Source organism: Triturus cristatus, chromosome 4_1, assembly GCF_964204655.1.
Source record: "Triturus cristatus chromosome 4_1, aTriCri1.1, whole genome shotgun sequence".
Lineage (NCBI taxonomy): Eukaryota > Metazoa > Chordata > Amphibia > Caudata > Salamandridae > Triturus > Triturus cristatus.
Window position 1 is genome coordinate 806,347,890 of NC_140585.1, and position 21,529 is coordinate 806,369,418.

General features: G+C 44.4%; 1 long non-coding RNA gene across 1 annotated transcript in view; it reads left to right on the forward strand.

Moving 5' to 3' along the window:
- The window catches only part of LOC146855591 (uncharacterized), a 63,444-nt gene that overhangs the window by 35,286 nt on the left and 6,629 nt on the right, over positions 1-21,529 (forward strand). The window lies entirely within an intron of this gene.

A 21,529-nucleotide genomic window follows, 5' to 3' on the forward strand; every position in this document is an offset into this window, starting at 1 on the left:
TCCTCTGATTAAACGGGCAAGGATGGGGGTGTGCCGGTTTCCTTACAATGCGGCAATGTTATGGAACCGGCTCCCACACCATATTCGTCTTGAGCAGGACTATCTTGGATTTAGGAGGCAGTTGAAGACTTTTCTCTTCCCGTAAGTCAGTGAGTGAGTCAGTGAGTGATAAGATGTCACAGGAAGCGCTGGGATGCTCTCGGGTAGCCATGCGCTATACAAGTCTGTATTCATTCATTCTTTCATCTTGATCTCCCTTATTCTGCTCTCCTCATCCTGTTTTACTGTCTTTCTTTACCCCCCTGTTATAGACTTCAAAATTCCCCTTAAATAAGCCTTAAAGGCATCCCAGACCAGTTGCTTGTTTGCCGAACCTACATTTATCTTAAAATATTCCTCTGTTTTTCCCCCAAATCTCTTATCACTTTTTCATCCAGTAATATAGTCCTATCTAACGTCCACCTCCTTTGCCCCTCTTTTTGGTGGAGATTCACAGACATTACCACTGCAGAGTGGTCTGATAAAATTGCTGGAATGTGTGATACTATTTCGATGTCCGTATATAGAGCCTGGTCTACAAGAAAACAATCTATACGGTAATGATGTCTGTATATTTCGCTATAAAAAGTGAAATCCCTTATTTCCTTGTTCTTGTTATGCCAGATTTCCACCAAATTAAATTCTTGTATCATACATTTTAGTCTATCAAATGCTTTTGAGGGGATAACATATTTCACACATGGTGTTCTATCTAATTCTTTATTTAGAACCAGATTAAAGTCTCCTCCTAGAATTACAGGGGCTTTTGTTTCCAATAAACAGGCTTCAAGCTTTACTAAGTGTCCTTGGTTATCCTCGTTAGGCCCATAATAAACTGCACAAACCAAAGGCTTATCCTGTGTCAATATAGTTGCCACTAACCATCTCCCCATAGCGTCAGTCTCAAATTTCACCACCCTAATTCCTAGATTGCTCTTTATAATAATGGCCACACCTCTAGAACTCCCCTTTGGTCTGAACACAACACCTCTTGGACCCAACGTGCCTTACAGAAACACTGTTTACACTCCTGCCTCTCTAGATGCGTCTCTTGTAAAAAGATAATTAGCGCCCCACTTTCCTTCTAAAAATTCTAACACCCTATGGGCCTTTTTTCTACCCCTTAGACCATTTACATTCCATGTCAAAAAGTGTACTTTTTGGAACTATCCATATTCTGCTCTACTTTCCCCACAACATTCAATCTTCTTTGACAAATACCCTGTATTATATTTAATCGTCTTCCTTTTTGAGTTCAGCATCCTGAGGATTTTTTTTTCCCTTTTTCCCTATGCTCCCCACACCCTGTGCCTCCCCCCGCCCCCCTGGGAAACCCCCTTTTTACTCCCTGAGCGCGGCAAACCGCCCTTTGTGATCCCCGCATTCACGAAGAGAAAGAATTCTAGATGTAAAAATGAACAAGCATTTACAATGCAATGGTCTCGGCATTGTTAAAGTTAGAGCTATTGGCATTGCTCATGACATTATTTTTGTTTATGTTTTTGTTTTTAAAACAGTTAAAGAAACAGCATTGTTATTTACAATGTCAATAGCTTAATCACTCTCAAATGCGAGACCTATTGCATTTGCACCCACACAGAGCCACACACAAAGCCACCCACACACACAGAGCCACCCACAGAGCGACTCTCATAGAGCAACCCACACACAAATAGAGCCACCCACAGATCCACCTACACACACACACGCAGTAGCCCACTAAGTCTTACTGTAAAATCCTCAGAGGACTGTGTCAAACTCTTATCTCCTCACACCACATCATTTTAACAAGATGTCTACTTAATTCACAAACATGTACAACTTGCAACTGCTTGTGTGGAAAGATCTTATTCGTTGCAGATTTATTCTGCCTGAATGTCAGGGTAAAGTAGCCAGTACATTGGTTTCACACAAAGTGGTATAACGAAAAATACATTGTACAAAAGAGATTATTGTTCATAAAAACATTCAGTCACACAATGTTATTCAATAAAAGCACACTGTTCAACAGATGACAGCCAAGTGGCTACATGCCTGTTATTGTTCATAAAAAATTGGGCCACATGGTGTAATTTGGCTAAAAGAAGTGAGTGAGTGAGTGAGTGTGTGTGTGTGTGTGTGTGTGTGTCTTCCCAAGTGCTATCGAGCACAAAGCAGGAACACGGACTCTCAATATGGCTGATGCCAGAATGAATTTATTTAATGCAGCGATTTCTTGTGGTGCTGAGATATATATATATATATACATATATATAAATATATATATATATATATATAGCTATATATATAAATATATATATATATATATATATATATATATATAAATATATATATATATATATATATATATATATATATATATATTACCTACTGGCGGTTGCCAGTAGGTAGTTATAGTTAGGACCACGTTTCCATAGGAAAACCTCAACATTCTATTTTGAATAACTTTGGCGCCGGTCGACGAATCCTCGCGAATTTCTCAAAATAGGTGGGGCGCTACGCTCCGCTCCTACCCTGAAAGTCTCGGGGGGATTCGTCAAGCGGGGGCTGAGATAAAAGGGGGGTCCCAAAACGCGTTTTTCCCATGCATTTTTCCATAGGACCTTTAGAACGAGCTACAGCCCGAACGGCTGAACAGAATTACTAGAAATTTGGCAGAGAGGTAGTCCCTAGGTCAAGGAAGTGCCTTTTGTAGGTTTGGTGTAAATCTGTTCAGTAGATTCTGAGAAAATAGCCTTTAAATCAATATATATATCTGAGCCCGCTTACGGTACGCTTACCGTACGCTTACCGTACGCTTACCGTAAGCTTACGGTGGCGTGCGCGAGCGCGATTCTGATTGGCTCTTAGATCTTAGTAAACATTCGAATCGGCCGAAACCAGGAAGCGGCGTCCGCCATTTTGTCTCTCGCACTGAGTGTTGTTTATCAAACATGATGGCCAAAAACATGTTACGGGGCTGTTTTGACAACTCCCTCCCACATAGTCATGTTGAGGGAGTCCCCAAACATCCCCCAAGAGCAAAAACGGTTTTATTTTTTTTTCGGCAATTTCGCGGGGTACGCTTACCGTACGCTTACCGTACGCTTACCGTAAGCTTACCGTACGCTTACGGTAAAAAAATAAAAATAAAAAAAACACTATCCACACTTACCCCACCCCCTGTGCTTTTGGTGGCCGCAGGCCACCAAATGTGCAGGGCTTATTAATAGAGAAAAAAAACGTAATTTTGGCAACATGAAATTATAAAATCGAAATAAAAAAAACACTATCCACATTGACCTCACCCCCTGTGCTTTTGGTGGCCGAAGGCCACCAAATGTACAGGGCTTATTAAAGTTGATAAAAACCGTGCACGGAACGAACTGCGTTAAGTGGGCGCGCACGCCACAAATGGCGTAAAGTAACTTAGCATTTAAAAAACCGTACAAATTCACTGAAAAAACCATAGGTTTCACACACGTTATAGTTAGGAAATAGCATTTAAAAAACCTTGCTAATTCACTGAAAAAACCATAGGTTTCACACATGTTATAGTTAGCTGGACATTTTACTGATAAAAAACCAATGAAATTCCCCCGTTATAGTTACTGTAGGCAACTATAACTCACGCGACCGTAATCCTCTGCTGATGACATATCAATCAATCAATCAATCAAAGGCATTTATAAAGCGCACTACTCACCCGGAGGGTCTCAAGGCGCTAGGGAAGGGGGTCCGCTACTGCTCGAACAACCAGGTCTTGAGCTTCTTCCTGAAGGAGAGGTGGTCTTGGGTCAGGCGTAGTTCGGTGGGGAGGGCGTTCCAAGTCTTGGCGGCCAGGTGGGAGAAGGATCTACCTCCTGTTGTCGCTCTGTGGATGCGGGGGACGGCTGCAAGGGCGAGACTGGTCGAGCGGAGGTGGCGTTTGGGAGCGTAGAAGTTGAGGCGGCTGTTGAGGTAGGTCGGGCCTTGGTTGTGTAGGGCTTTGTGTGCGTGGGTGAGGAGCCGGAAGGTGATTCTTTTGTTGATCGGGAGCCAGTGCAGGTCTCTCAGGTGTCTGGAGATGTGAGTTCGTCTGGGGACGTCGAGGATGAGTCTCGCCGAGGCGTTCTGGATCCGCTGGAGTCTCTTCTGGAGCTTGGCGGTGGTACCGGCGTAGAGGGCGTTGCCGTAGTCCAGTCGACTGGTGACGAGGGCCTGGGTGACTGTTTTCCTGGTCTCGGTGGGGATCCACCGGAAGATCTTACGTAGCATGCGCAGGATGTTGAAACAGGACGAGGAGACGGCGTTGACTTGTCTGGTCATGGAGAGGGAGGAGTCCAGGATGAAGCCCAGGTTGCGTGCGTGGTCTGTCGGTTTGGGTGCGTTGCCCAGGGCAGGGGGCCACCAGGAGTCGTCCCAGGTGGAGGGTGAGGAGCCCAGGATGAGGACTTCCGTCTTGTCTGTGTTCAGTTTCAGGCGGCTGGTCGTCATCCACTCGGCCACGTTTTTCATCCCTTCGTGTAGGTTGGCTCTGGCGGTGGCGGGGTCGTTGGTCAGGGAGAGGATCAGCTGGGTGTCATCGGCGTAGGAGATGATGTTCAGGTTGTGTTGGCGTGCGATGGCCGCAAGGGGGCTCATGTAGACATTGAAGAGGGTGGGGCTGAGCGAGGAGCCCTGAGGGACGCCGCAGGTGACTTCCGTGGCTTCTGATCTGAACGGGGGCAGGCGGACTCTCTGTGTCCTTCCGGTGAGGAAGGAGATGATCCATTCCAGTGCCTTCTCCTTGATCCCGACGTTGCTGAGGCGCTGCACTAGGGTGCGGTGGCAGACAGTGTCGAATGCCGCGGAGAGGTCCAGGAGGATGAGGGCCGCTGTTTCTCCGTTGTCCAGCAGGGTTCGGATGTCGTCTGTGGCAGCGATGAGGGCGGTCTCGGTGCTGTGGTTGGCCCGGAAGCCTGACTGGGAAGGGTCGAGGGAACCAGTCGTCTCGAGGAAGGCTGCCAGTTGCTTGTTGATGGTCTTCTCGATGACTTTGGCTGGAAACGGGAGGAGCGAGATGGGGCGGTAGTTCTTTAGTTCGGTGGGGTCCGCCGTTGGTTTCTTTAGTAGAGCGCTGAGTTCGGCGTGCTTCCAGCTCTCAGGGAAGGTGGCGGTGTTGAGGGAGGTGTTGATGATGTCCCGCAGGTGGGGTGCGATGACAGCGTCGGCCTTGTTGAAGATGTGGTGAGGGCAGGGGTCGGTTGGGGAACCGGAGTGGATGGAGTTCATCGTGCTGATGGTGTCTTCGAGGTTGATCGGTGTCCAGGCGTTGAGGGTGGTGGTGGGGGGCGTTGGTTTGGTCGTGGGGAGCGTTGGTTGTGTTCTGAAGCTGTTGTGTATGTCAGCGATCTTGTTGTGGAAGTAGGAGGCGAGGGAGTTGCAGAGGTCTTGCGATGGGGTGATGTCGTTGGTTCCGGCGTTGGGGTTGGAGAGCTCTCTGACGATGTTGAAGAGTTCCTTGCTGTTGTGTGCGTTGTTGTCCAACCGGTCCTTGAATGCTGTTTTCTTGGTGGCGTGGATCAGTTTTATGAAAAAAAAATATTTGTAATATATGTATAGCTAAAATTTAATGGAAGAAGATATGGGCAAATAAGTGTCTAAATACAGTATTAGCATCAGCAGAGGATTGCGGTCGCGTGAGTTATAGTTGCCTACAGTAACTATAACGGGGGAATTTCATTGGTTTTTTATCAGTAAAATGTCCAGCTAACTATAACATGTGTGAAACCTATGGTTTTTTCAGTGAATTAGCAAGGTTTTTTAAATGCTATTTCCTAACTATAACGTGTGTGAAACCTATGGTTTTTTCAGTGAATATATATATATATACAGCATATCCTCTTAATAAAGAGAAGGCCCGTACTCGATTCCTTTTGGGAATTTCATTTATTCAGCACTCCTTCACAGGAACGCGTTTCGGCTGTACATGCAGCCTTTGTCAACTCAAAAAAGCCTTGTTTTATCACAGTTTAAATAATCCCCACGTGCTTGCAAGCACATAAAATTAGAGAAAATACTACCCCCTTCGAGTGAAATACATCGTTATGTGTTTGTACTCACTGCTTGCAAACCCGTAAATTTCGGAACTATAAAATCATTTAAAAGTTCAACAGTAGTCCTTGCAGTATTTTTAAAGTGCAGTGGTGCTATTAATTTCTTTTCAGTACTTGGGTGCCATTAATTCATGAGACTCTCGCAAACAGTACATCTTTCTATCGTCATCGTTTAAATGCCAAGATTTACAAAGCGTGCAGCCCTCAGCCTCCAAAAATACTAATTGTTCAACATTTTCTTCAAATTAAACTGGAGAAGCAATGTCTGCTTACAAGCCATTATTATCTCTTTCACTGTAGGTTCTTTGAGCGCTGCGTCTTGACATAAAAAACAAACCTGGCTGCTTCCTCTCGTTTTGTCAATCCTAAAATAAGCCGATAAGTCCCACAGTCCAACCAACAGCGGGCTGCCATTCTCACAGGGGATTCTTATGACTGCAGTACAGACACGTCACGGTTGTTCGCTCTGTTGCATATCCTCAGTGGTCTGCTGACCTTTCACCTTTGTACAGCAGCGCAGACCGTCAGGAATGAGATTCATGGGAACCACTGCTGGCGAATGCCTCCAGCCGTGCCCGACCCAAATCCCTGACATAAATCCGATGTCTGGGCTTCCTGCAGAGCTCCAGTCCTCGCCAAGGGTAGCCTCTCATACATATATTACAAAATACCCCATGCCACACTCCCACAAAGACTCCTCAGGGGAACAGTTCAGATCACCAGTTCAATAATATGGGCAGAGGAACCACACAAACTGCACTGAGGACACTCCAGACATCAACTTATGAAGGGGCACTGCACTGCCTCGTATGAGGCAGCATCGCTTCATATAGTGAATGACTCGGCATACACACAAAGCAAGGAACCGCCATTCACAACAGATCACCACACACCTGGACCACAAGGAAAGGCGCATGCACTCTAAGAGCAAGCCGCCACCACACACCGATCCAGCCACCAAAATAGTACGCTGTGGAACAAACTTCAGCAGAACAGGATAACAGGTTGACTCCTAAAATCCCACTGTATGTAGGTAGGCAACTAAAAGTTGTAGGACACTAGCCCGGATCAAGGAAGTAGGATGATATTGGTATGTCAATCCTTAACAAGATATGTGCCGAACACGGGAGCCGAGAGCAGGGGGAGAGGACGCCATTAACACCACCGCCTTTCTCCGAAGTCAAGCAGAAATGCCTTGGAGAAACGCAGCGGCGTTTTCGGATTCGGGGGCGTGTTTTTCATTCTCTCCTCTTGCCATTGGCTGGAATGTTTACATTGCAGAGGAGAGAAAGAAAGTAAAAAACACGCCCCCGAATCCGAAAAAGACGGGGCTTGTTTGGAGAGACAATGCTCTTCTCCAATGGCTGACCAGTATTTCAGAGGCCAGCCAATGGAGAAGAGGTAAAAAAAAGGGGCGGATTAAAGCCCCACTCCTAACATTAAATCTCGGAGCGAGACTGCGCAAGCGCAGCCTTCGAGCCGAGTCCTAAAAAAGAAAAAAGAGGAAACGGCGCCTAAATCCAAGACTTTACATCCTGCCGCTGTACCCCCTACACTGTATTAAAAAATACTCCACCCTCCATCTGCGGTAGAAAAACATCAACTTCTTCTGGGTTGGAAAAGTTGTAACTCTTATTGCGCCACATTATTTTCAGCAATGCTGGAAATTTAATCTTCACCTGGGCTCCCTTACTCACTCATTCGAGATCCCAACTCCCACTGCCTGTGTGCTGTTCTTTTGCCCAGATCTGACCTTATTTAGTAACTGAAGTCTTCATATTTTAAAATTCCTTCCTTTAATGCTCTTCCAAACACCAATTCCTTCACTGTGTATGTTTGAAAATTTATCAGGATTCTTCTCGGCACCTTCCTGGCTGGATTCAATTTAAATGGGTCCCTGTGGACTCTCTGAATCTCCTTTTCCAACTCAATGTCCGGTCTATCTTTCAAGACTCCCTCTCTTAACAGCTTACATATAAAAGCTTTAATTTCTTCCTTCTCAAACCCTTCTGGTATTTTAAGGACTCTCAAATTATTACGCCTGGCCTGCATCTCCAGCCTCTGCATATCTTCCTCTAGCGCTCTATTCTGCCTTTTGAATTTTTCTAATTCTTTTGAGTTTTCAGTCACAGTTTCCGACAAAATCTTCACTTCCCCTTCCAGAACTCCAGTTCGCTGTGCTATATCATCAAGTTTTCGTTCCAAAGTCTCGCATTTATCCTGAATCCCTCTCTGGGTTGTCTCAGAGATCTCGAATTTTGTCAAAATGTCTTGCCTCAAACTCAGGAACATCTTTTCTATCTGGCTCTCCACCCCTCCTGTGGCTTCTTCAACCATTCCTTCAATGCCTACGCTCAATCCTAAGCCAGTCTCTATACCTGCACCTGCGCCTGTACCTGTGCCTGTGGCTGTGCCTGTGGATGCGCCTTGCTGATTCTCTTCATTTCTGCCCTCGCTCATATTTTCCCCCTGCACCTCCTTGTCAGGCCTCTCAGATAATACAGAGAATCTGTTTTCCAACAATATTGGCATGGTAGATAGTGCCCTCTTACTCCCCCCTCCAATCGGTGTCATAATCTGCTCCACTATCTTGAAATAGGAGCTAAGGGATGGAAGGGGTTTTGTAAACGTACGTGATACCTTAGGGCCACACCGCTTAGGTTTCCCTCCTGATTTTACCCCCTTTCTTTTCAGGGAGACTGGGGCCGGGACTCCTCCACTTTCCCCCTTCCCTATAATTCTTCCTCCTCTTCCTCCTCCTACTGGCTCTGGAATTTGAACGCAGCAGATATCTACTTTTGCCTTGTGTGCTTTGCGTTTCTTGCGCACTTTGCACACTTTGTCTTCCCTCACTTGAGGATTTTTCCGCCACAGCTACCCCTCCAGATAAGTTACGTTCATTACCTGGACCTGGAGCTGGACTGTCCATCTCCCTCTGCAGGCCGTCAAACTCTCTTTGCAAGCAGTTACTTCCTTCTGTAGCTGTAGTGGTGGGTAACAGAGTTCCTTCTCCGGCTCTCTTACTCTTACTACCACCAACTGTAATCGATACCTCTGGGGGGGCCACTTCCATCTGCTTCTGCACTCTCCACGCCGATATCTTCGCTGGGCTCCCACTCGGGCTCCTCTCCCAACTCCTCTTGCGATCTCGGCAACTCTCCTCTGATGTCCACCAGCCGAGAGCCTGCTCCTCCGCCTCGCCGGCGCTGTCGCATTTCCCACACCTCTCCCTCGCCGGCTTCCAGTGTCCGATACTGGCCCTGCCTCCTCTAACCCAAAACCCGACTAACAGGGAGGCAGCCCGCATCTTCCTCCAGGGAGCTGCCGCTCTGCTCCAGGCTCCTCCGTCGAATTCTCCGTCTATGCCCATAGGTGGTGAGTCAGAGCTTTCCTTGTTCCCTCGTTTTGCAGTTTTCTCCTCAAATTCCGTTTTAATCAGCTTGCTGATTAACTGCAATGCATCGTTATATTCTGTTATGTTTTAATTTACTAAATTGCGCCTAATCCTTTCCGCATTGCTCCCGTTCTCTCCCTTCGTTCCTGGGAGGTCGTGCGACAGGCGTCAACCTGCCGACGTTTCCCCCCAATTTTGGAGCATTCTTGATCCATAAACCTCTGGCTTAGTACAATTTTCACCAAAAGAAATCAGTTACTTCTCCCAGAGGAGGAATATTTTTATTGCAGATAAATGACATTGCAAATGATATTGCAGATAAATGACATAATACTTTGAAACTTATGGTTAAAATATCTGCAGACATCCAAGGAACATAGTTCTCCAGGTGTCTTTAATTCATTTCAATATTTTTTACATTTTTATATTTTACATTTGCACAAATGATGTTGCTTTTCCCTCATTTTTACATTCCCTCATTTTTACATTTGAATTTGCTTCTCGTAGAATTTTGAATTTGAATTTGCTTCTCGTAACATTTAAGTAAATCGTCCACGCACGCATATTCAGCACAGCTAAGTGCCACAAACCATGTAGGGGTACCTACGTTTCTTAACATACATTTAAGTTCTCCATGATGACGATACCAATATTCATTAGTACCACGTTGACACACCATCAAATTTATTAACTGAGATTCTAACTGTTCATCTCTTTGTTGAAGTTTGTCTATGAATTCCCGGCAGAAATATTTGGAAGATGAACTCCTGTTTTTAATATATGGTTCACTGCATATGAAAGTGCAGACATATCACTTTCAAAGAGAAGATGAAATATATATGGAATACACTGTCGAAATCTTGGATCTTCTGAGTACAATCTTGTCGAGCGGTATTCTGAAGCTGGAATCTGTACTGCTCATTCATTATATCATCCACCTTCTCCAGTGGGGATCAGCTGTAGAAAACAACATGCTTCTAAACTTTTTTCCCACTCGCTCATGGGAGTTCCCTTTGCTTTCTTAATTTGAAATAATTCAATATCACTTCTTTTGAATGTAGAGGATGTATACTGTAATGTTCATAAATCTCTTCAATCGTAGACTTGTCCACTTTTTCTATTTGGCCACTTGAAATTTCTGTTTCATCTTCTAAACATATTTCCTGTTCATCAACGCTTACATTCTTATAATAAATATTATTCTGCACCAGATACAATGTAGCCTTTTGAAGTTTGTTAACATCTACAAACTCTTGCCATATTTGTTGACTCTTTGTTGGTACACCATTAACTAGAATAACTACAGGCTCACTTTCCTCCCTGTCTATAACAACAGTTTCAATATTTTTTCTTAAAATCTAAAGGTAAGTACACAACTCTTCCCTTTAGACCTCTTTGAAATCTGTTGGAGGCAGCTTACCTGTTTTAGAGTCCATACGAACTAAAGCCTGAAACGGGTGCACAGAATGAATAAGAATGGACTCATATGTATTTAACTCTGCCAGATCCAGATGAATACCTACCAACTCTAAGTTGTTATGTATAGCTCTAGCTGGCATTTTGTTCTTTTCTAATTTGTTGTAACAATATTTACAAATACGTTGATCAGTAGCCAACTCAAAATGACCTTCCACCAACAAATAAGCACCAAATTGCTCCCACTTATCATTGTTTTCCTTTTCACTTTTTAAATATAAATCCACATTCCGAGTTTGACTTCTACCGTGAGTACGTTGATAGCAAATTCACACATAGTTTGGTTTTTCATTTTTTTTTGTTTTTTTTTTTTTAAATATATTTTTATTCTATTTTCCACATTGCACATTTATATTCATCAATACATATTTTCGCCAACCAAAATATCATATTTAACATTGGGAATTATCCATAAAATGAAACACATCATATCATAATTAGACTTAATGATTCAAGAATTCAAGAAACCCCCTGAACCCTCCACTCTTTACCCTATCCCTTCCCTCCAATGTGCTAATGGATTCCAAATTCTTACACCTAAAGCTCTCCCTGCTCTTCCCTTCCTGGCATATATAGATTTTTCTAAATTAAATGTAGAAATTAAGTTCGCCAACCATGTTTGCATGGGCGGGGGGGTTTTATCAAGCCAGGCCCTAGCTAAAGTTAATCTGTAAACAGCCATAATCATAAACAGGAATTCTTTATCAACATTCCTAGTATTCTCAATCCGACCTATTCCCAACAATATCAACATGGGGTTTAGTAATATCTGCAAGCCTAATGCCTGAGCCAAAAAGTTCTCAATATCCCTGATTAACGTATATAATTGAGGACAGGTAGCGAACATATGTATTATATCTGCATTAGCTGAGCTGCAACGAGGGCAGGTAGTCCCATTCGTACCACCTAATTTAGCTATTCTATCTGGTGTATAATACAATGAAAACAATGTTTTATAATGTTGCGATTGCAGGGGAGCCGAACACAGTATAGTGCATCCCAAATCCAACGACTCCTGAAAATCATTAGTTTCACATTGAAGTTTCTCCATCCACTTATGTTTATATTTATCCAGGTCGTCCACTTTAGTTTGGACTAATAAAGCATACGCTGATCTAATTGTATGTTGTCCACCCGTAATTAGAATCTCCAGAAAGTCGTTGGTTTGGAACCCTGCTACACCGCCCTGTTTGTTACCCAGAAAGCTCCTTATCTGCAGATATTTAAAGAAATCCCTGTTACTTAAATCGAATGTCCTTGCCAATACGCTAAACTGTACTATTCCCCCTGAATCTATTAAGTCCCCAATTTGCTTAATACCTTTTTGATCCCAGCGGGACATAACTGAATCTGAAAAGATTTCAGCGGGAAAGGATCTATTATTGTATAGTCTAACGTACCTATGAAATCTACCCAGCCCCATTTTTTTCAAGAAAGCATTCCATACTTTAATAGCCGCCACTAAGGTTTTGAACTGTTTTCTTTTAAGACTCCCAAAATCAATATGTTGTAATAGACAATTTTCTGTCTCTTGGCCCAGTAAAACTGCATAAACATCCGTCGATAAGGAAGTGATTTTCTGTAGGATCCCCCCTCCTCCAATTAAACCCTGCATGTATTGAAGGGCAGTTGCCATATAATACAATCTAAAATCCGGTGCTCCCCATCCTCCTCTTTCTCTAGGTAGAGACATATATCTATATGCTCTGCACGTTTTCCCGTGCGCCCATATAAACCTATTAAGAATACCCTCCAGCATATTAAACCATTTACACTCAAAAAATAGTGGTATTGCTATAAATAAATAGAGAAATTTAGGCAGAATCCACATTTTCACCATATTAGTGACCCCAACTAAGGAGAGATGCAGGTTATTTACTCTATCTAAGTCCACTTTTACTTTAGCCAGGACAGGGGTCATATTTACCTCAACAATAACGTCAATGTTAGCTGTAATTACTATACCGAGATACATAGCTGATGGAACCACCCTGGGATCGGCACATAAGGTGTAGTTATTCTTAACTATCAGTGTCTTTGATTTATTCAAACTATAGCCTGACAGTTGTCCAAACTTAGTGGCTTCACGTTCTACCTCCATTATAGCCATCTCAGGGTCAGGGATTAGTATAACCACATCATCAGCATATGCAAGAAATTTTACTGTTCTGCCATTCACAACCATTGGGCGAATCCCATCATTTCTCTCCAGGTGTCTTAACAAAGGTTCAAGAAATAATGCAAAAAGGAGTGGGGACGAGGGGCAGCCCTGTCTTGTCCCTCTAGAAATGTTAACTACATCTGTATACCCTCTATTCACTCTAATTCTGGCGGTAGGTCTTTTATATAGAGCTTGAATAGCTGTTATATAACCTTCGCCTATACCACTCCATCTTAGAACTGCCCAAAGATATTCCCAGGCTACCCTATCGAAGGCTTTTTCAGCATCTAAAAACAGTGCTGCAATAGGGTCACACAGGGTTCCCGCGGCATCAAACATTGTGATGACTGTCCTCACATGTTGAGTGGTTCCCTTGCCCGGAATAAAACCGTGTTGCGATGGACTTACAAGCTGCTCTATATTCTCTGCAAGCCTTGTCGCCAGGATTTTAGAGTAGATTTTAACGTCAGAATTCATGAGGGTAATCGGTCTATATGAGGCCGGGTGTATAGGAGACTTCCCTTTTTTTGGTATAACTACAATATCTGCCCCTCCCCAGGTCTCAGGAGGATAACCTCCTCGTTGCGTATGTAGCATTATATTGAGCATCTCAGCAAGTACCTTATTCTGGAACAGTTTATAAAATTCTACCGGAATCTGATCTGGTCCAGCTGCTTTCCCCGAGGGTAGACTTTCCAATGCCCTTCTAATCTCCTCTAACTGAAGAGGGGCATCTAATATCTCTCTATCGTCTGACGGTAAAGGAGCCAAAGAAATGTCGCTCAGATATCTTTCTATCTCAATTGGGTCCCTTAAGTCCTCCGGAGAATACAATTTAGTGTAAAACTTATGGAAACATTTTCTAATAAAATCTGAGTCAGTACCCAAATTTCCCTGATGGTCCTGAATCTCCTTAATATCACCCTTTGCTGTGCGCTGTCTTGTTCTGACCGCAAGAATATGTCCGACTCTCTCGCTTAGTTCATAAGTATCTTGTTTATGTGCCAGATATTTTTCAGCAGCTTTTAACGTGATACCTTCCATAGCATCCCCCTTAAGAATAACCAATCTGAGTATAAAGGAGTCCAGTGGGATTCCTTGCGTCGTGGCTATAGCCAAATTTTCTTCTGCTATATATAACTTAACACCACCCAAGACCGAAACGTCGACTATATCATCTACTTCCAAATTATTTATTATGCACAGTTGATTATTTTTCTCAACAATGAGATTGGTCTCTGTTTAAAATCACGATGGAATAGATGTTTTTCAGATGAAATGTGGATTTGATGTAACCCCCTTTTTTCATGAAATATTGCTCAAATTATTGTTTCACCTATACTCCTTTTTATCCTTGATTGACATATAAAAAGAACTGTGTTTAATTCACAAATCAGAATCCCCGTGTGTGTTTTCTATATTGGATGATTTGATCAGTTGATTGACTTCTTTTTGGTGTGAATTTAGTTTAATACACCTATTAATTAAGTTTTTGAAACGTACAAGTAACCAGTTTGCTTTAAATAAAATCCCTTGTTGGCATTTTTACCTTTACAATTTATCTGCCCAAGCCCTCAAGGGTATATTGGGTTTGCCCTTCATTTATTTTCATATATAACTTAAGCCTTATATCTTCAAGGTGCCTTCTTTCCCTTTTACGTCTTGCTCTTACAAAGCTCATCGTTTCCCCCCGAACCCCAGCCTTAAAGCAATCCCAAACTACACCTGGGGGTGCCGTGCCTCTATTGTCTTCCCAATAATTTGTTATCCACCTCTCCATGTGTCTCTGATATGCCTCATCTTTTAGTAGACTACGTTCAAAGGTCCACTGAGTTTCCGTAGTACTTATCTGAGTGATATTTAATGTTAAGATGAGTGGATTATGATCGGATATGATCCTGGGTTGTTTCTCTATTTTTGAGTGATGGATTAAAGAATTGGAAATTAAAAAATAATCTAACCTAACCAATACTTTATGTGGTAGGGAAAAGAAGGTACTGCCATCTAAAGAAGAATGATATTTCAACCATGGGTCCCCAAGGGAATTATGCTGAACCATATCGGTAAGAGCTCTATGTGATTTTTCTTTCTTCCTAGGTACCTCCCCCTAGGTACTACAAAAGAGCTTGTTGGATCGTGGATATTAAAGTCCCCACAGCATATAATAGGTTCCGGCCATTGCAGCAATTCCATATCCATAAACTGCCAAACATCAGGGTCATCTCCGGTAGATCCATATATAGTTACTAATGTAAACCGTGTCCCCTTCCAACATAAATCAACCATGACCCATCTTCCCCATTGATCCTCCTTTTTCCTATGCACCTCCAGATCCCTAAATCTTCCCAAAATTGCTACCCCCCTGGTTCTGGTGTTTTGTTTACTTGCCACTAATACATCGAATCCCAGTTGTTTCAAAAGGTATAACTGTGCTGCTTCGATATGCGTCTCCTGAAGACATACCAGATCTAACTGTAAAAATCTCAGTAACCCTGCTACCTTAACCCTTTTCCTAGTTTGGTTTTTCAGATGAAACTATCTTAAACTTTGTAAGTTCTTCTGCAAACTTATCAGTACTAATATCTTCTACCTGTTTGTAAACACTTTTCTATACACTCCTCTTGTGAACCAAAGAAACGAAATTGTATATCATCACAAACATTTTTTACATCTGATACTGAACCTTGCAAAAGAGCTGTGATCATTTCACCTAAACATAATGCAGGACTTTTTACATAGTAGAGTCTACTTACTAACTTCTGCGTTCCTGAGTGGTGTACTGCTAACATTCTTAAATGATGGAAAGTACTTTGACACACTTTTCTTGAAAGACAAGCCAGAGAATGACCCTGCAAGTTAGTATATTTTCCCACTTTACATGGATCTAGTCCTTGTAACATCTTAATCTTCTGTTTAAGACTTTTTTTGACATATTCTCGTAAATAAACTCGTAAAATGTTAATATGTCAATAAATTCCTGTTTAATACTACAAATACTTCTACAATCCCACTTAGTAATATGTCAATAGATTCCTGTCGAATACTACAAATACTACTACAATCCCACTTATATACTGGAGCTTGTGTACACCTTCCTTGAACTTCTTCAGCTATTACTTCTTCCACATTCCTAGGAACCATCTTTTCTTTTTGAATTGGACAACCATCTTTTATCTCATAGCAACTACCACTAGTATCAACTGCATGAACAAATGTATTTTATTGAAAATAGCTTTCTTCGTTAAAGAAAGACTCAGTACTAAACCTGGGCAAAGCACTACGCTCGCGTAGTTTGCGAAGTTTGCGCTACTTTGCACTATGCAAATTGCACGTAGCACAGTGCAAACACGCGTAGTGTAGCGTAGTAGTAATTTTTTGCTTGCTCGCGGTCCTCAACGTCAAGTTGGCAACCGCGAGCAAGCAAAATGACATCCCGGCGAGACTTTTTCCTCGTTCGCGATCAGCAACATCAAGTTGCCGATCGCGAGCGTGGAAAATAAACCTCCCGGCGAGCTTCTCAACACGGGGAGGTCAGGTTTCTCATTGCGGGGAGGTCAGGTTGCTCATTGCGAGTGGTCGTGTATGCTTGTAATAATAATAATCTGACATTTGTAAAGCGCGCAGCTACCTACCAACGGAGGTGTCCCAGCGCTGAACTTATGCCGCAGAGGAACCCATCCTGGCTTTCCCTGTGAAGTGTCCACTCCTGGGCACCCCCAAGTTGCAGCCAGGCATCCCCTGCGCTGTTGGTGTTGGGGCCGTTGTGGAGATAAAGCAAGCTATTGCCCAGAGTAGCAGAGTGGTACCCATGATTAGAATAGAACCGAGGCAAGAAGTAACAGGTCCGATGTAATTAAGCCCAAGACCCGCCGAAGCAGGAATTGAACCCTGGTCTCGGGCCAGACCTCTGCATCAGGGTCTGCCGCTCTAACCATTGAGCCACACTTCTCCACTTGTGACCGCTCGCGATGAGAAACTACCAGTCCGCGTTGAGAAAGCTGCCGCTCGAGTAGAAATCTACTTGAGCGGCAGAAAACGATCGCTTGTACTGTGCAAGATGCAGTTTACACTGATTGCACAGCGCGGACAAGCGTCCGGCACTGTGCAATCAGTGCGAACATCATCTTGCACAGTGCACTACGCAGTTTACGAAGCTACGCGTAGCTCGTGTAGTGCGAAGTGCACTTCGCGTAGCTACGCGTAGCGCTACTTCGCAAACAACGTCCAGGGAAAGTGTGCTTCCATTCCCCAGTAAATATTTTGCAAAAGTTACTTCTAGTAACCAGTCTTTTTCTTTTCTCCTTCATAAACAGCATTGTTTTATCCAATGTTTTAATTCCCTTCAATGCCAATATAAAGAATTTTCGTTTCAATTCAAAAGCTTTTTCTACTACACTTTCAATCTATTGCTTTTTCTTATAAACTGCTGATCTCTTTGTATATTTTTTACAATATTTCATTAAATGTTGTAGTACTGTACTTCTATACATTCTCTTCCTTATGTCTTTATCTTCTTTCAGCCTTCTTTCAACATGGATTGTTTTCCCATAACATTATTTTCTATTAATATGTCCTTTTTTTCCGTTTCCTTCCGATTGGTTGTAGAACTTTCCTTTCTCTTTTCCACTATTTAGTTCGCTTACCAGAAGTCTTTTTCTTCAGTGTAACATTTTGAACTTCATCTAATTTCTGTTTTTCACTTTTCTTTAAATAGTACTCTTTTCTTTCTTGTCTTTCCTTTTGCTCTTTTCTTGTCATACTCAATCTTTCTTACTAATAATGGTGAATATCTGAAAAAAGAAAAGTTTAAATAGTTAAAAAAAAATGTTTTTATATTGTTAAAATAATTATATACAAATATTCTCATCTATAAATAAACAGATACTTTCAATTGCATTGCAAAAGTCTCCATAACACATAAATATTTAAAATATTATACTTTACATATTATCAAACCTATAATAAGAACCAAATGTTTAAACAGTAACATCTCAGAGCAAATACTATATAAATTTGAGTAAAAAGTGTATGTATTAATTTCTACTCATAAAATATGGTACCTGGGTATTGAACAAGCTATGTCAGACACTGCACAATTCCTTCATTTAGAAGACATCACAACCTCGGGCGTGGCTAAGTAGCCAAGATGGCAGACGCACTCTAGCGAGGCTCCGCCATACAATCCGCAGATCCGTCATTTATCCTGCGCATAATAACGCCATCGCAAGGGTTAATAATACCGCCTACCTGAAATCAGGCCTCCTGCAGAGCATGACCGACCGATTTGAGCCGGCTGGCCCTTGTGGTTGACCTGCTGGGACCGCCGACAAAATGTGGGCACGGTGGGCCGAGACGGAGTGCTGAGCGGGACCGCTGGAACCGTGACTCGGAGGTCCTGCCGGAGCCTGTGCAGCTGTGGCCGATCGACGCCTGAGGCAGCTGGTGACTGGGCATCGAGGCACGGAATATAGCCCTCGGATCTGGAGGAGGCGGGTCCCGACTGGACTAGCGACGAGCCGCTGTGGAGAGCTGGCACAGGCCATGGAATCGCCCAGAGGTGTGCGGCGTCCTGGCTGCGCGTGGCTGAGCGGGTGTGGCAAGAGTGGTCCCCAAGAGGCGGAACGAGGTGCCGAGTCTTGCTGCTGCGGCCAGAGGTGAGCTGCGGAACGGGAGGCGCGACCTCCAGATGGAAGCCTGTTGAGTGCTGGCCAGGCGGGAGGAGCCGCTCCAGAGGACAATGTTCGGCTCCCTGTGACGCTCCCAAGTGCAACGGACACAGAGGGCACAGCCGCGAGCAGAGTGTACAAGTGCAGCCGAGGACTGTGTCTTCCCCTGTTACGGTCAGCGAGTGGGGGCGGTGGGGGAAGCTGAGGATCTACCTGTTGAGACTTTGACTGATGCTCAGCCTTGGACCTGACCTCTCTCTGCATCTCAAGTAAGTTGGGTTTCTGCCACCACAGAGGGCACAGGCAGTTAACGATGTGGTCGCTTCTAGCAGCCCGCGAGGCCCCAGTGGTGTGGTGCACAACAATGCCATCTGGCCACAATACTCCTATGGGCAGACGTTCGCGAGGTGCAGACCAGCAGCGCCTCTACACGAAGACCGGGGGCTGCTGAAGGGCCTGCTATAGTCAGTGGGGTGGGCACAGGTGTCCTCAGGACACGCGTGAAGGAGATTGAGCGGGTGTCGGTGCCTGGGACCAGCTTCCGCGCCCTGAGCTGCCGTCACAAAGGTGCACAGATCTACTGTATGTACTGCGTTGCTTCAGTCAGCTGGCGATCACCATTACAGCGCCAGATACGTAGCCGCCTTCCGACCTGTACAGGCGAGACCCACTCAGTGAGTGGCACCAGGAGTGGAGCACACAACACCACCCCATCCCCTATGCGCTGGAGATATTGTGTGCACAGCAGGATGGGCAGACATCATGTGGGCGCAGGTCCGGTGCCCATGTGCTCGACGCTGGGCCAGACTCAGTTGGATTAAGAGTCTGAATCGACGGTCACTACGAGGACCCCCAGTCTGGAGTCAAAGACAGACTCAGTGCTACAGGCCATAACGCAAATGAGCGAAGCATTGATGCAGACTCGCACGTCTCTCGAAGGCCGTATCGATAAGGTGACATTGGACTTCACACTCCTGCATGCTGACCACGGCAAATTGTCTGGGAAGGTCCATGACCTGGAGAAGGAGGTGACAAAGATTGCCCCAGTGCCCTCAACGGTGGCTACAGAAGTGTGTGACCTCACGGCCAGACTACACTCCTTTGAGCGCAGAATGGACAATGCTGAAGGCCTCTCACAGCGCAACAACGTGCACGTAGTGGGTCTCCCGGAAGGCGCGGTGGGTACCGATGCAGATGCATACACGAGGACTGGCTGAAAATGTTGCTGCCTGAGGGTGTACTCTCTCCCTTCTTCGTGGTGGAAAGAGCACATAGGGTTCCGGCGCGCCGCCCGAACCGCCGGGCGCTGGACCGCGGACTTTCCTAGTTTGCCTCATGGACTTTAAAGACAGGGATGTGGTGCTTGGAGAGGCCAGGAAACTGGAGGTGGTTAAGGTGAACAACTCACAGGTTCTCTTCTTCCTGGACTATGCCCTGGGAGTGCAGAGACAGCGGAGCACCTTCCTCACCGTCAAGAGGCGAATGTGAAAACTCAATTTAAAATACTCTCTCATGTTCCCGGCCACGCTGTGCATAGTAGCAAACGGCTCCACACACTTTTTCGACGTGGCAGAAGATACATGGGAATGGCTCGAATCCAAATGACACCACACCTCGCCGAGCCAGAGACATAATTGCGCGGGCCTGCCGGCGGGCACCCGAAGAGGTCGGCGGACCAGGCGTGGACAACGAGTGGCAGTGGCGGCCGGTCAGTCAGCAGACATGAGAGACCGTCGAGATAGTGGGGATGCAGCTGCCTCATCCAAGCAGTCATTGAGTGAGGCCGGCTCGCTGACTGGATGGCCGATTGATGAAGGCTCAAACCACCCCCTGCTGTAACGCCACAGACTGCGGACGACCTGCTTCACAGACAGCTATGCTTCACGGACACGCAAGTATTGGGCAAGGAGAGTACATTGCCACATAGACCTTTGCATTAAGTCTAGGACTCACGCAGTGGTTGTCCTATCATGTAAGATGGGATGCAGCAATTGGGCGGGGCTTGTTGTCTTTGACTCATAATGGATAGGCAAACTGCTGAGGTATAAAGCATGCAATAGGGCGATGCACACACCCATCTACACAGGGCGGATCTACCTACATGCCTCTCTACACCTTTGGCTTTAGCCCACCTCACTTTTGTGCTGCAGCTTCACCATTCTGTGACTACTCAGGATGTTGGGCCTAGTCAAATAGAAAGCAGCAACCCTTCGCATATCTCTGCTGTAAGTCTCACCATATTCCTGAAAGCATGCATGCATGTGTCTGTACCTTTTGCTAGTGACACCATATATAAAAGAAGCATACAAATAGATGTATACCTGTGTTTTACACATGTAGCATTTTCGGATGGTTAACACATATCAGAATACATGAGTAAGTAGAGGCATATCTCAGTCACAAGACCATGCAGACCTTAAAACCTCAGATACTGCATTTCCCATTTCAACCAGATACCCAAAATGATGTGGTGTATTTCAAGTGTACCTTTCCACAGACTCATACAAAGAAGCCTAATTACTAATCCCTCTGCCAACACCTCACTTTTGTTACTCAGGGTGTTGAGTCTAGTCAAATATAAAGCAGAAACCTTTCGCATATCTCTGTTGTAAGTCTCAGCATAGTCCTGAAAGCATGCATGCATGCACCTTTTGCTAGTGCATCATATATAAAAGAAACATAAAAAAGATGTATACCCGTGTTTTATGCATCTACCATCTTAGATACATTACACGTA